This window comes from Protopterus annectens, chromosome 8.part0 (genome assembly GCF_019279795.1).
Source record: "Protopterus annectens isolate FY-2018-M chromosome 8.part0, PAN1.0, whole genome shotgun sequence".
Classification (NCBI taxonomy): Eukaryota; Metazoa; Chordata; order Ceratodontiformes; family Protopteridae; genus Protopterus; species Protopterus annectens.
Genome location: NC_056741.1, coordinates 946,496,582 through 946,510,653, shown reverse-complemented (window position 1 = coordinate 946,510,653; position 14,072 = coordinate 946,496,582).

The following is a 14,072-nucleotide window of genomic DNA, read 5'->3' as shown; positions in this document are numbered from 1 at the left end:
GCAGCTTTTTGAATTGTCTGTATTTTATTTTTAGATCAGACTCTTGTAAATTTAACAAACATGCTTTGCAAATTAGGAGGTGACTTTTGCAAAGATTTTTGGTATTTTTGTAATGGTTTGTTCCCTATTTCCACCTGAATTTCTATACCACAGATAATTAGCAGAATGTATGCTGTTGCTATAATTTTCTTTTCTATATAAATATGTTCACTTTGTACGTCTATAAATGCTCTTGATTCATGGAAAACTGGTCTCTTCCTTTCTAGCTCACAACTCCTATGTCATTCTGACAGGCATTTACTCATAATACAAGTAATGGCACATAACAGTATTTTAATGTTGTTGCGTTTGTAACCCATTTCTTAATATCCCACAACTATTTTGTTTATAGTACCTTTTCTGGACAGCACCCTTGCTCTAACAGCTTTCATAGAGACTTGGGCCAGGATTCATACAGAACCAAGCCACAAAAAACATTAACAGCCGAGTCAAAAAAGGCCGAGTCAAAAAAGGCCATTTAATGTGATCATGAAAAACAAAAATTCAGAGAGAGAATAGCCACAATAAATAAAGTTTTTTGTTATCAACTAATTTGCATGTCTGCAAATTGTGTGGTGTGTAGCACAAGTAAGCAGATTATTGTGGTAATAATATCTGGTGGCCCATGCATGTAGATATTCAACTTGTGTACATGCGTGCATGCACACACACACATACACAAAGGACATCCCCATACCTCTCAACTGTTCCTGACTAGTGTAATGATTAAGGTTGTTACCTCAGAAATCAAGGTATAGGGTGTGCTTCTGACTTGTAGTTGATGGCTAAGTGTATAGTAGTCCACAGACTGATAGCTTAGTATTTAGCTATGAACCTATAAAAAGATCCATGATTTTGCCTTTTATACCTACCCTGCCCCTCATAACTCATGATCATTACATTCAGTTAGTCAGTAATGCCAGACATAAGGGTTTCATACTTATTGTTCAGAATAAGCTTTGTGATACAATACCTGTTTTTAACTGTGTACATTCTTAGCATAATGTTTAGTGTTCTTGGTGTCCACTGCCCCCCCCCCCCAGTATTACAGACTTTGCTTGCTAGTCTCGGGGAGTTTAGAGGTATTATGGCATACACATATTCAGGCACTTTCCCCTGTCTCTCTCACACACAGCACACACACCTATCTGATCACACTCATCCATTACCCATACTCATGCACACAAACACACCTACTCTATCCATCCTTTAATTTCCCTGCTGAGCCCACTCCTGCAGATACACACACTCTCACATGTGCACATTCCACCGAACACAGATGAGCACACAAATAACTACCTCTCTGCTAAACTCAATGACTCTTGCCTTTAATGGAGTCTTGCCCATTAGAGGAGAACTGCATCCAAGTTTTCTTTCCAAAAAATGATTTTCCTGCCCTATAATTTAACAGTATACCACATACAGAAAAGGCATCATTTAATAATAATTCCACTGATTTTATATCTGAACTTACTGTTTGTTTTATTTTCCTGCATTTGTCTTGACATATTTTACATCATGAAGGCTACTAAGAGTGGCAGAGTAATTAGGTAAACCCACTTATCCCATCTGCAGTGCCATTAGGAAACCAGTGGCTTTCAAGGCACATTTAAATGCATTGGTTATCAATCATAGACTGCCATCACCACACCTCGTACAAAAAGTGTAGCCTGAAGTATGAACAAAAAAGCAAGGCTTTCAAGCTTGGTTTTCTGATACCAATAAAACAGCTTTCATTTTATTTATCTATTTACAAATGTGTTTTTTCCTTTTAATCAAACTCGAGTGCCACAAAGAAAGAACATAAGAGTGAGAGGAAAATGTCTATCAGGATTTGATTTTGCATTTTTTTTTTCTAGATTGTATTTTCTGTAGAAGTGCATGCTTCTTCTGGTGTTTTGTTGCAGCAATTTTGCATTGCATACAATGTTCTGAGACAAGCCAGTAAGTTGGGGAAGGAAGATTAATGTCAAAGACTCTAATAATGGCTACAATATTAAAATCTGCGAATGTAAGACGAATCATCTCAACCCAAGTAACACCTATTGATCACAGGGGTCAGTTTTCTCGTACTTCAGCATTGAACTATAATTGTCACTTTAAAAAAAAAAAGTTTACTCTACTACATTTTCAGGCTTGTCATTCAGACATTCCTTAAGTTGCAGAAGTTGGCACTAATAAAAATCAAGGAAGCAAAGTAATTCAAAAATGCAGATTGATGCTGACAGGCAAAAGAAGGCAGTTACAGTACTGTTGTAAGCTGTTGAGAGAGTAAATGATCCTTGGATGTCTGTCCCTCTGAAGTGACATCCACATACCTCTTAGCACAAGAAATCTGATCAAAGTCAAAAATAATTTGGGGGCAAAAGCCCAAAATCGGGGACAGATTTTAAATATTGTTCTTATAAGCTTAGAAAGTTGTTAGAATAACTGGTTTTGCTTTAGCATACATTTTCTGAAAGATATGAAGTCTGAAACTCAAAATAAAATGTCGCTATTTAATGACTTCAGTCCTCAGTGATTTGCCAGAAAGTCACAGTTTTTTTTTTTTTTTTTTTTAATGAGGAAGAGACCAGTAACACAAGATAAAAATGCAGACATTCTGTGAAAATATGGACAATTGGGAAGTATGGACATCAGGATGGCGAAGACCTTGAGTCATACTACCCATGGCAACTCCCTTTTGGGGTGTAACAAATTAGAAAATAACCACTTACTTTAAAACATTAGTAATGCAGAAAAGTTCAAGATATGCTGAAAAACGTGTGTGCATGTGTGTGTTTTTTTCCAGTTTTTGTAAGTAGTTCTCCTTTAGAATCGATGGGTGAATGTGGTCCTTTGGCCATGCTAATTTAAAACTGCTGGCAGTGCTGATTTACATGGGCTGCATAAATCCCTTACCACGGGGATTTCTAGTGGAGAGCACATGACTTTATTATATGCCTCTCCCTGAATGTTTCATTAACATTGTAGTAAGCCCAAGGTGACTCTTCAGATACCATAAGAATTACTGTGGTAAGGCTCTCTGAATTGTAAAGGGCTACCGCCAGTTGAAAAGTAAATGCATTAGGGCTTACTACTGGCAGTAACCCTTTCAGAATCATAGCAATAGTCTTCTTGGACGTATCCGCTATAAACTTTGCAAGCTACTGCATCATTCCTAGAAATCTCTGTAATACTTGCTTGTCTTCAGGTTTTAGCATTTGCTTAAGTGCTTTTTATTCAATCTTGATTCAGTTCTTCTGAAGTAAGACTATAACTATTTGATTTGTCATTCTTATTTTGCGTTTGTTTTTTATTTAAATTGTAGTTATGTAATGCTAAGTTGATTAGCACTGTATCATTCTTTTGTCTGATGCACCACTAGTAAATAACCAGTTATGTTTACAACATATTTCAGGTCTTTGTGTAAGTACACTGGAATACATCTGGTGTTGGCTATTCAACAAATGAATGCTTAACGAATTTGTCAACTTCTTAATGACATATTAAATGTACTCTGTTTGAAGCTCTCTTCATCCAGTCTTACCTGCTAAAAATCCTGCCTTTAATTCAGTACTGAAAATAAGTTGATATATAGCATTGTTGAGTCGAAGACTTTTAACTGAAAGCAGTGAATAGTAAGTGTGTTTTAGTGACGGTTGAGAATTTGTGAATCAGTGCACATCTTTCTTTACAGAACTGAACACCATATTCTCCCATGATGTTGCCTCTGATTGCTACTTTATGCTCACTTTAGTTCCTGCTGTGATTTTCTGGTAGTGTGTATCAGCAGTGTAGCATCAGGTTTTGTCTGATATTCTCCTGCAAGTAAATAAATTGGTGTACTTGTACTGCACAGAGACAAAGCAAGGAGCCTGCGTCTGAGATGTATGTTTGACTGTACAGTCGGTCTTTGCTTTTACGTTGAGATTTTGTTCTAGTGTCCCTATGTTCTCACAAGCAAAGCACCCAAACATATTAGGAGAATTTGCATCAAGTGCTACATTTTGAAATATGAGCCTTGGACTTTTCACATTACTTTAACTTCTGATGCAGTGAATCTAACCAATAGCCCGAACATGTTAACACTATGCACACAGATCTCCCATTAGTGACTAGTGATCTTTGTGCTTTAAAAGTATCTTTAGGCAGAATATTACACTGCATCCACGTCTAGTATAAACTGAACATTCTGTGTATTAAATTTAAAAATTTTTGCTGACAGTCTGAATTGGCATCCTTGTGTCAATGTTTAAAAGGCATATTTAGATTTTCATGTATCAGTACCCATAGCTGTTGGCATTTTTCATTTTTATTTTTGTTCAACAACATACATCTTTCAACCATATTTTGATTATACACATGGTAGAAAAGTCTTTTGGTAGCTCAGATATTCAGAATCTCGATATTGCTTCCTCTTACCTTTTATAACTACATATAGAACATGAAACTTGAATTTTAATTGTTTGACTATTTTTCTGGGCACTGAAGTATATTGTCATATGGCTCTTTGTTGTTAACTTTAATGTTGCAGCATGTCCTTGCATTCTTATTTTTTGCCTCATTCCCATGTTGTACTTTTTACGTGTTGTTCTTCACTTAATTCTTTTAGCTGTTATTAATAATTTCACTGCATCTGCAAACAGCTACATGCTCTGATAAGGTCCGATCAGATTCTCATCACACTTTACCCCATGTCTCATTTGTTGCACCGTAAATGATTTTCTTTCTTATTATTGAATCATACAGTTCAACTAATTCAGTATTTGGTTGTAGTCTTCACATAACAAACATAAGCATCTCTATTCTCCAGCAGATTATGGTTTTGTGAAGCAATTTCTTTCTGGGCTGTCAGTTTCTAAACTTCTCTCTTATTGCTGCTATTTTTTTTCCTTTCTTCTCCTTGGTAATGGCAAACGTTTTAATTATCCTAAAGGCATTTTTTTTCTGCTGGAGAAATGCAGGAATATAATGCACTGTACCTTTTTAAGGCTTTTCAGCAAATGCACTAACAATGAACCACATTTTGCCAAATTTCCATTCAGCAAGAGAATTGCAAATGTTTGCATATACCTCTCAACCTGGAAACATCAAAAATCTGGACAAAGGCTCATGAAAAGTAGGTACAACTGTCCAAAAATTGGGATGCTGATTAACATCAAATTTGCATACATAATCATGTAACCCCGTCCACTCCAGTGGAATTGTGGGATTTGTGGGATACTAACATGAAGAGTGAAGTCAATAAATAATGGTAGACATTTGAATTTCAGACTTCATATCCTTCTTATAATACAACAAAACCTGTTATTCTAACAACTATTTGCGTTTACAGGAGCAATATTTAAAATCTGTCCCTATTTTTGGGCCTTTGTCCATTTTCAGTCGAGGCATTTTTATTGTTTTCTATCTAGTATTAAACTTATGTACTTTCTACTACAGATATTCTTAAAAGGCAATACTACTTCAGTTCAACATATGTTTTTGACATCCTATCGAATTTTGGGTTGTGAGTAAATTTGACAGTCACCCTAGATGTGATAAACTTCCATATGATCTTTACTCAACACTGAACTATTTCTAGAAAGCAAGGTTCCTGTACATCGTAGTGTGTGTGTTTGTACCTTTTTAAAGCCACTGTATTTTGTGGGCACATGCATATAAGTACTGAGCACATGCAAGCGGAGTGCTCAGATGGAGTGAAAGCATCTGTGTGTATAACAGTTAGTCAGTTCGTTTAAGTTTTATGCTCCAGTCATCCATTCTGATGTTTGTGTGTAGTAAACATCTTAAGCGAACACCCAAGCCTCATCATATTATTTGAATACACGAGGTGAGCAACATGGTGTCAGAATGGGATTCAAGGTCAAAACGTCTTAAAACCGTGAGGCCCACAGCTGTAAATGAGGGAATATACAAGAGTGGCTCAAACAACTCGCAAACGGGCCAGAAAATATTTCTAGGTACTTAACTAGTTTAGATGATTTTTCACTTGACAAGTATAAGGTGAAGCATTCAAAACGAATTACTGAGTAAATGTTTGAAATTGAGACATATTGATAAAAGTACTCAAAATAATTACGAAAACATTTAAAACAATATCTGAATTGTATAAAATGTTCAGAAAAGAGAAAACAACCATTTTTTGCAATGTACTACTTTTTCACATTAACTAAAGCTATTCAAAGTGTGCAAAGTGTGGCAGTGTGTGCAGTATTGCAGTACAGTCTTTGAAATAACTGTACTCTTTGAAAAGAGGCTGTTGTGCAGTTGAATATTATTACAAATAACTGGTGTGTGTTTGAAACTTATTTGACATGGCAGAGGGATTTTGCAGACCTGGCCTGCTTGTGTTTTGATAATGTTGCTGAAAATTGGAGAGTGAGCAAGGATATCTTTTCCTACAGGCTGCTTTTTCTGATAAAGACACATGTACAAAAGCATTTATTCTGCTCAGTTTAGCTGGTTCAGAAGCCATTGAGAGGCAACGTTAATTTGTGTATGTCCTTGCTGTGTATGCAGAGGAGGGGGAAGACCACCATATTATGGTCCAGGCTAAAATACGGGAAGTGAGTGCTTAAAATGAAAATTAAGAGAAATGTGCAACCCTCAAACGAATATTACAAAGGAAAGGCACATATTTTACACAAGAGATCAAAGGCTTGGTGAAACGTTTGCAGTGTGTATATATAACTGATTTGAGGAACAAGGCAAAAACGTGCAGATTTGGTGATCTAAGAGATGAGTTGATAAAAGACAGGTTTGTGTGTGGTGGTAATGATGCAGTGAGAAAGGTTTAGCTTTGAGACAGTGATTTAACTTTAGGCAAAGCCATAGAGATTTGTCAGATGTATGAGCTTACAGAAAAGCACACAAATATGCTCATGAATGAGAAAAGCATGCTTGCAGCATCTTCCAGTATGAATGTTGATAGTACGCAGCACAAAGTTGAGATATAAGCCAAAGGGTGCGACTCCCACAGTGAAACCCAGGGCAGTTATAGTAAAACCCAGGGCACACACAGCAAAACCCATGGTAAACCTCATGATCAGCTGTTGTAATTATGGAAGCAGTCATGAACCTAAACAAGAGAAGTGCTTAGCTTTTGGTCAGCAATACCACAGATGTAAAAAGTGCAATAATTTCATAAAGCTTTGTAAATCTAAAGAGGCATAGAGTATTCAAACAAGCAAGTTGATCAAATAGAAAACTACGACTCTACTTTTTATTTGGATGGTGTCTGTGCTTGATGGAAACGGTTAATGCAGTAGATTTGTTAACAAAGAGCAAAGTATTTTGTGCTGTACTGGTCAATGGGAGACCTGTAGAGCTCAAAGTTGATACTGGTTCAAAGTGCAATGTTATGTCAGCAGAAATATTTGCTAAAGTAAAAGCTGGTGAAAAACTTGATTTGGCAAAGTATGCAAAGCGTGTTGCTTATGATGGTGAAGAGGTTGAAACCAAAGCCTCAGTAGTACTATCAGGTTTACCTTTATAATCTCGAATCGCACTTGTGCGAATATTCATATATTCGCATCGAAAAAACAAAACTGGAAACCGACAGTTGTTAATGTTCGAAAAGCAGCAAAATCGAACAGCCGATTTGCTGAGTTTCGAACATAAATATCGACAACAAAATTAGATAAAGTGTAATGCAGGGGGGCAAGCCCCCCACACCCCCCTACTTTATTATTCTAACTCAGAGATCGCACTACAGTGGGGAAAGGAACCATTTCCAATTCTCCACTATAGTGCATCTGCCCCAGAATGTCGAATGTGCAATGAGCGAATCTCACTGTGCATTCGCACATTCGAACCTTCTTCCATTCGTTTGCAAACCACCTTGCGAACTGTCTTTCGAACAATTGTCGGTCGCCCGTGTGCAATATGCACATGTAAAGGTAAACCATGCTATCATGCTATTCTGCTGGGAACAGCCATGACTTGCAGTTTTACACAGTCCAAAAGACACAGGAAGTCATTGTTAGGCGTCAAAGATAGTTTGAAAATGGGACTGATTTCATTTAATAAAGAAGTCCACCATGTAATCATGAATAACAATGAAGGTTTCACACACAATATGTTTTCTGAACATGCTGATTATTTTCAAAGATGAGCTTGGCAAACTCCCATTCGTGTACTCCATGAAGTTAGACCACGAGGTTAGCCTAGTTGTCAGACCAGCACAGAAAGTTCCGGTAGCAATTCCAGGGCAAAGTAAAAGCAAAATCAGACAGAATGGTGCTTTTTGGAGTAATTTGTCTAGTAGAAGAACCAACTGAATGGGTATCCTCCATGTTAGTAGCTCATAAGAAAAGCTCAGATGACATTCATTTGAATATGTATTGATCCAAGATATTTGAACAAAGTACTTAAATGACCTCATTGTCCAATGCATACAGTTGAAGGAGTTGCTGCTCTCATGCCAATTGCCACTGTCTTTTTTTTTTCCTGTCTAGATGCAAAACGTTCATTTTGGAAAATTCTGTTTTGATCAAAAATCTTCCTTGTTAACCACTTTCAGTACATCATTTGGAAGGTACAGATTTTTGAGAATGCCATTTGGAATAAATTCTGCCAGTGAAGTCTTTCAACGTGCAATGGAACAAATGCTTGGTCGGTCATGTGCCATTATAGTAGATGATATTTTTGCAGGAGGCAGTGGTGAAGTCAAACATGATGGAAACTTCAAGAAAATTCTGGATCGTGCCCGTGAAGTCAATCATAAATTAAATCCTCAGAAATGTAAACTCAGGCTGAAAGAAGTTACTTATGTGGGTCATTTGTTTACCAGTTCAGGCTTACAACCAGATCCATTCAAGCAAGCTGCAATTCTTGAGATGCCACCAAAAATTGCCAGTCCCACCCACTTTGAGATATTGTGATGTTCGCAAACCTGTAACTCCTTTCCTGTGATGCTTCAAAATATGGTCTTGGTGCCGTAATTCTTGAAGAGGGCAGACCAGTAGCCTGTGCAGCTAGGACTCTAACTCAAACTGAGATGCAGTGCGCACAAATTGAAAAAGGGCTTTTGGCAATAGTGTTTGCATGTTTGAAGTTCAGTGATTATATTTATGGCTGAATTATCCATTTTGAAACTGATCACCAACCTCTGATTACTATTTTGAGAAAACCAGTGTTCACAGCTCCAGCTAGATTACAACGCATGATGTTAAGATTGCAAAAGTACAATTTCGATATAGTTTACACAAAAGGCAAACTTCTTTATCTTGCTGATACTCTATCCAGATCACCCAGACAAACCACTGAACGGCATGACAATGAGAGAGCTGATTTTGGAGTCATGGAAGTGAGAATTATTTCTTCCACACCACTTGATGCACTTAAAAATTACACAGCTTCAGATTCAATTCTCCAGTAGCTGAACCATTTTATCAGTCACGGATGGCCAACAAAACACACTAGATGTCCAGCAGTATTTTCCTTATAGAGACAAGATTTTGATGGACGGCGATATCCTCTTGAAAGGTCCCAAAGTGGTAATTCCAAAATCCTTGCAACAAAAGTATATTAAAGTCTTGCATCGAGGTTGTGACACAAGTGAAATACTGCCAGCCCAGCTATGTGGAATTTTGTAAATAATTCTGTCTTTGTGAATACTGATATGATTTCTACAGAACTGTATGTTGTGTGTATATTAAACTGCTGATACAAAAAGTATGTGTTGAGCAGGGTTTGTACAGTACTGAGCTTCAAAGATATATCCACAGTGTACCTTACTGGAACATAGAAAATTAACTTCCAGAACTTTAGTTGAGATTAAGCTACTTTATAGCTGGGCCATAGATGTTTTCTGTTTCAATGCAGAAGCAGACACAATGTCTTGAGCTAGAAGTTTTTTTGTTTTGTCTTGAAAAAGAAGTAATTACTAGGTTTAAAATGTAAAAGTGTTTTATTGTTTTACGACTTCCAAGATCTGCAAACATCTGAGAGAGATGTATTTTTCACAATGAGATGTCAAATGCTACAATGGGGGGTTTAGCCTGGGAACTGAAGTCGGGTGACATAAAGTGATGTCATCTAAGCTAACCCAGCAGTAATATTTGATATTAATATAAGAACTTTCTCAGAGAGAACCTGGGCATTTTGTATTTTGTCTTTGACCTAGCAAGAACATCCACTCATCATCACCACCTTCTGCACTCGCCTTGCTGTAAGTAAGGGTCCAGGACATAGTTACTCTCTTCAGATAGGAATATAGTAAAGAGTAGTTTAGATGTTTTCTGTATTTATTTGAAACTGTCCTGCATTGTTAAATATTTACTGTGATTTTGAACACTGATTTATTGAGTATTGTCTTGTTGTTGTATATTTGTGAGACATATTTAAGCTCCGAGAGTACTTGTATATGTATTTGTTGACAATGTACAGGCCACTCCTAAATAGCCTTGCTCTTGGGTCAGACTACCATTTGGATTAATAGTAACATTACACAGTAGAATTAGACACCCTTTGTTTAAGGGCCTTAAGTAGTTAAGTAATGGCTGGTGGCAGCTGGAACTACCTTTATAGCCTGGGCAGAAGGGGGCATAGCCAGTAAACCTGTGCCAGCCTTCCCCAGGTGTGTATGTGTTTGTATATAAATCAAATCTATAAGTATGTGAGAGTGCGAGAGAGCTCCTTGGGCAGGGACATGAAACACTGGTTGGACAGAGAGGTTGCTGGAGGTCTTAGCTTGGCCACTCAGCTAAGATCTCAATTCCTATAGCTGTGCCAGTGGGGAGACTTATTGGGGATTTGGAGAAAGAGGGAGAAACCAGCCCCAGACTGACTGTGATCTCTGTGTGCTCTTAAGGGAAATTACACTTTTTAATGTGTGTGTGTGTGTGTGTACTTGTCAACTTCCCATTGTGTACTTCCCTCAGGGCATCACAGAGGTCATCTGGGAACTGATTCTACCAAAAGAAGGGCGAGAGGACTAGTATTTTGGCCTTCTATGTCAAAAGATATTGAGAAGAAATTATCGGCTTGTTCAATTTGTAATGGTACTAAACGGCACCAACAAAAAGAACCACTTCAGCTAAACCAGATTTCCTGAACTATTTTGGTCGACAGTAGCCACAGATGTTTTCGAATTGAATGGTCAACATTAGTTGGTATTAGTAGACTCCTATTCAAATTGGTTCAAGATTCACCTACTTCCTAATCTAACTTTCACTACTATCATTACGAAGTTGAGGAGACCTTTTTCTGTTCATAGTACTTTGCACAAAGTCATTTCTGACAATGGTGCACAGTTTACAAGTCCGCAGTTCAAAAGATTTGCTGAGACATTGAACTTTGTTCATGGTACTAGTAGTCCTGAATATCCACAGTGTAATGGCTTGGCTGAATATGCATTTCAAAGTGCAAAACAGTTTTGAGAAATCCAAAAGAGACGGTATCGATATTTTTCTCAATTTGCTCAGAAATATTCATAGACACTATTTACTTGATTCACCTGCTCGGAGATTGATGTTGAGCCAAACCAGAACTACACTCCCAATCAGTAAGAATTTGTTGATTCCAAGTGTTAAAAACAAGGCAGTAAAAACTCATCTCAAGAAAAAGCATTTGTCACAGAAATTCCATTATGACAACTAGCAAACCTCTGTCCATTAAAAGGAGAGAGAGAGTGAGGATGCAAACAACAAAAGGTTTTGATTGAGTAGGATTTGGTAGGACTTGTGAAACATCTATGCAAGGAACTGAGATCGTGCATTGAGTTGCAAGGAATGGAATTTAGGCAGGAAAAGAAACATTTATTGATGGTGTCTAAGCCAGTGTTACAGCATCTTGTCCGTAATGGAGAGACTAATTCTCAGCATATGCTACCAAATGTTCCTGTTCTAGGGAACAATTCATCTTCTGTTCATGTTCCTGAAAGTATCCCTGAAGTTCCTAATGAAGAGCATTCCTCAGTGACTGTCCCTGTTGCTAAACCCAGTACTGATTGTTCTATAATGATGTCGAGTCAAATCTCAGGACCTAATCCTAGATACACGGCAACCTGGACATGATTATTATTATTTGTATAATTTGTATGCATATCCGATTGATTAACAAAGAGGGAGGATGTAGATCATAGTGTGTGTGTTGTACCGGCAGCTTTAAAGCCACTAGTTTATGGGCACATGCGTATAAGTACTGAGCATATGCAAGCAGATTGCCATTTTGTGTAAGCAGCCGGAGTGAAAGCATGTATGTGTGTAGCAGTCAGTCAGTTTATTTTATGTTCCAGTCATCCATCCTGTTATGTTTGTGTGTAATAAACATCTTAAACGAACACCCAAGCCTCATAGTCTTATCTGAATACACAAGACGAGCGACAGTGCCCACATGATTTGCAACTTCCTATTGCTAACTCATTAGCCCTTAAAGGTACACCCAACACATTCTGAAGTTGTAGGTACTTTTCCAGCCTCCTACCTGCTATGTTCAGTGCATCCTAAGCTATTTATCATGTTTGGAAAGCTTTTTTCAATGTAAGAGCTGAGCTGGAAGAAGCATTGTAATCCATTTCATAGCACTAAAGGATGGCACATTTTATACAGTTTTTGTTATGTTTTAGCTGGTGCAGCTCACTCTGTAAATGCATCTGTATTACAACATTGAAGCTGTAGTTAATTGAATAACTAAAGCTCGATCTTGTAATGTCGACAGCTAAAATTGTCGAACGGCCGATTCAACCAAGGGAAACACTTCCCTTCGCCGAATTAAAAAAACCCTTTACATCCGAAATCAGGTGGGGAAGTTTCACCCCCCGCCACACACACACACACACCTAAGTATACCAACTCCAAGATCGCACCAAATTGGAGAAACCGGCATACTCCACAGAACGGCCAAGGGAAGTGTTTTCCCTGGGCTAAATCATCCGTTCGACAATTTACAGTTTCGATATTACAAGTTTGAGCTTTACTTATTCGATTAAGTAAAGCTTCAATCTTGTAATACAGAACCCTGTAAACAGCACTGGTCACAGAAGCTGAAATGACCAAAGCAATTATTTTTAACCTGAGGTTCCATAGCTATTTGAGCAACATGAACTAGAATCTCTTTGTACAACAATAACTTTATCACAGTTGCCCAAGTACTGTTAAATGTGGGACACCTGGGAGAAATATAAACCTTAACATTTGAGGCTGTTTAGAAGACAAGTAGAAGTTTACAAAAGGATAGAGCTGTTACCAAAGAAAGTTAGAAACTTGAGAGTCCTCTACTCTTTTCTGGTTTTCAAGGAATTGGGTTTTTTTTTTTTTCTGTTTTGACTTGAATGTTTCAGTTTTTCATGTTTCATTTAGTCCTGTATGGGGTTCCTTTCCACATGCTGAATTTGCCAGTTACGATGACGCACAGTCATTATCACTGACATTTTAACATACAGAGGGTTCATAGGTAGGTACTAGGCCAAGGACCTAAGTAAGTCTAGCCAACAAGGTTCCCTGGCTTATGCCACCCAAGAAAGTTATTTTCATGTGCCCCTGTCGAGTTATTTTCATGTGCCCCTGTCAAGCAGAGCCACAGAAGTGATCCCCAGGCTGTATTTCCCATCCACTCTTCAAGAGTTTTCTTGAAGAGTGCTAATGAGGATCTTTGCTTGACATAGATGGGTAGCTTGTTCCAGAGTGTGAGAAGTCTCTAGGACAGGAATCTATCCCTCCAGCATGTCCTGTTTATTGTGGTGACAAGGTTTGGGTCCCTAGAACGTGTAGCTCAGAGGGATTGGGATTTATTTAGGTGTAGCATGTCCAACAACTCTGGGTTTGACATAGCTTTATATGTTAGGCAGAGATCAACTCGGAGTAGACGATATGCTATGGAGTAAAGCTGGAGTTTTTTGAGATGGTCCGTGTAGGGCATCTGTTTGATGCCAGTAATCCTCTTTGTGAGCTACTACTGTGGCCTTTCCAGCTGCTGTAGATGTCTTGTGAGATGCATTCCAAAAGGGGCATTGTACTCTGTAATGGGTCTAATGAGTGTTGAGTAGAAGGGAACTATGACTTATTTTTTTTCCTGGATGAGAACCCTTTTGTAATGAGCTGTGCCAC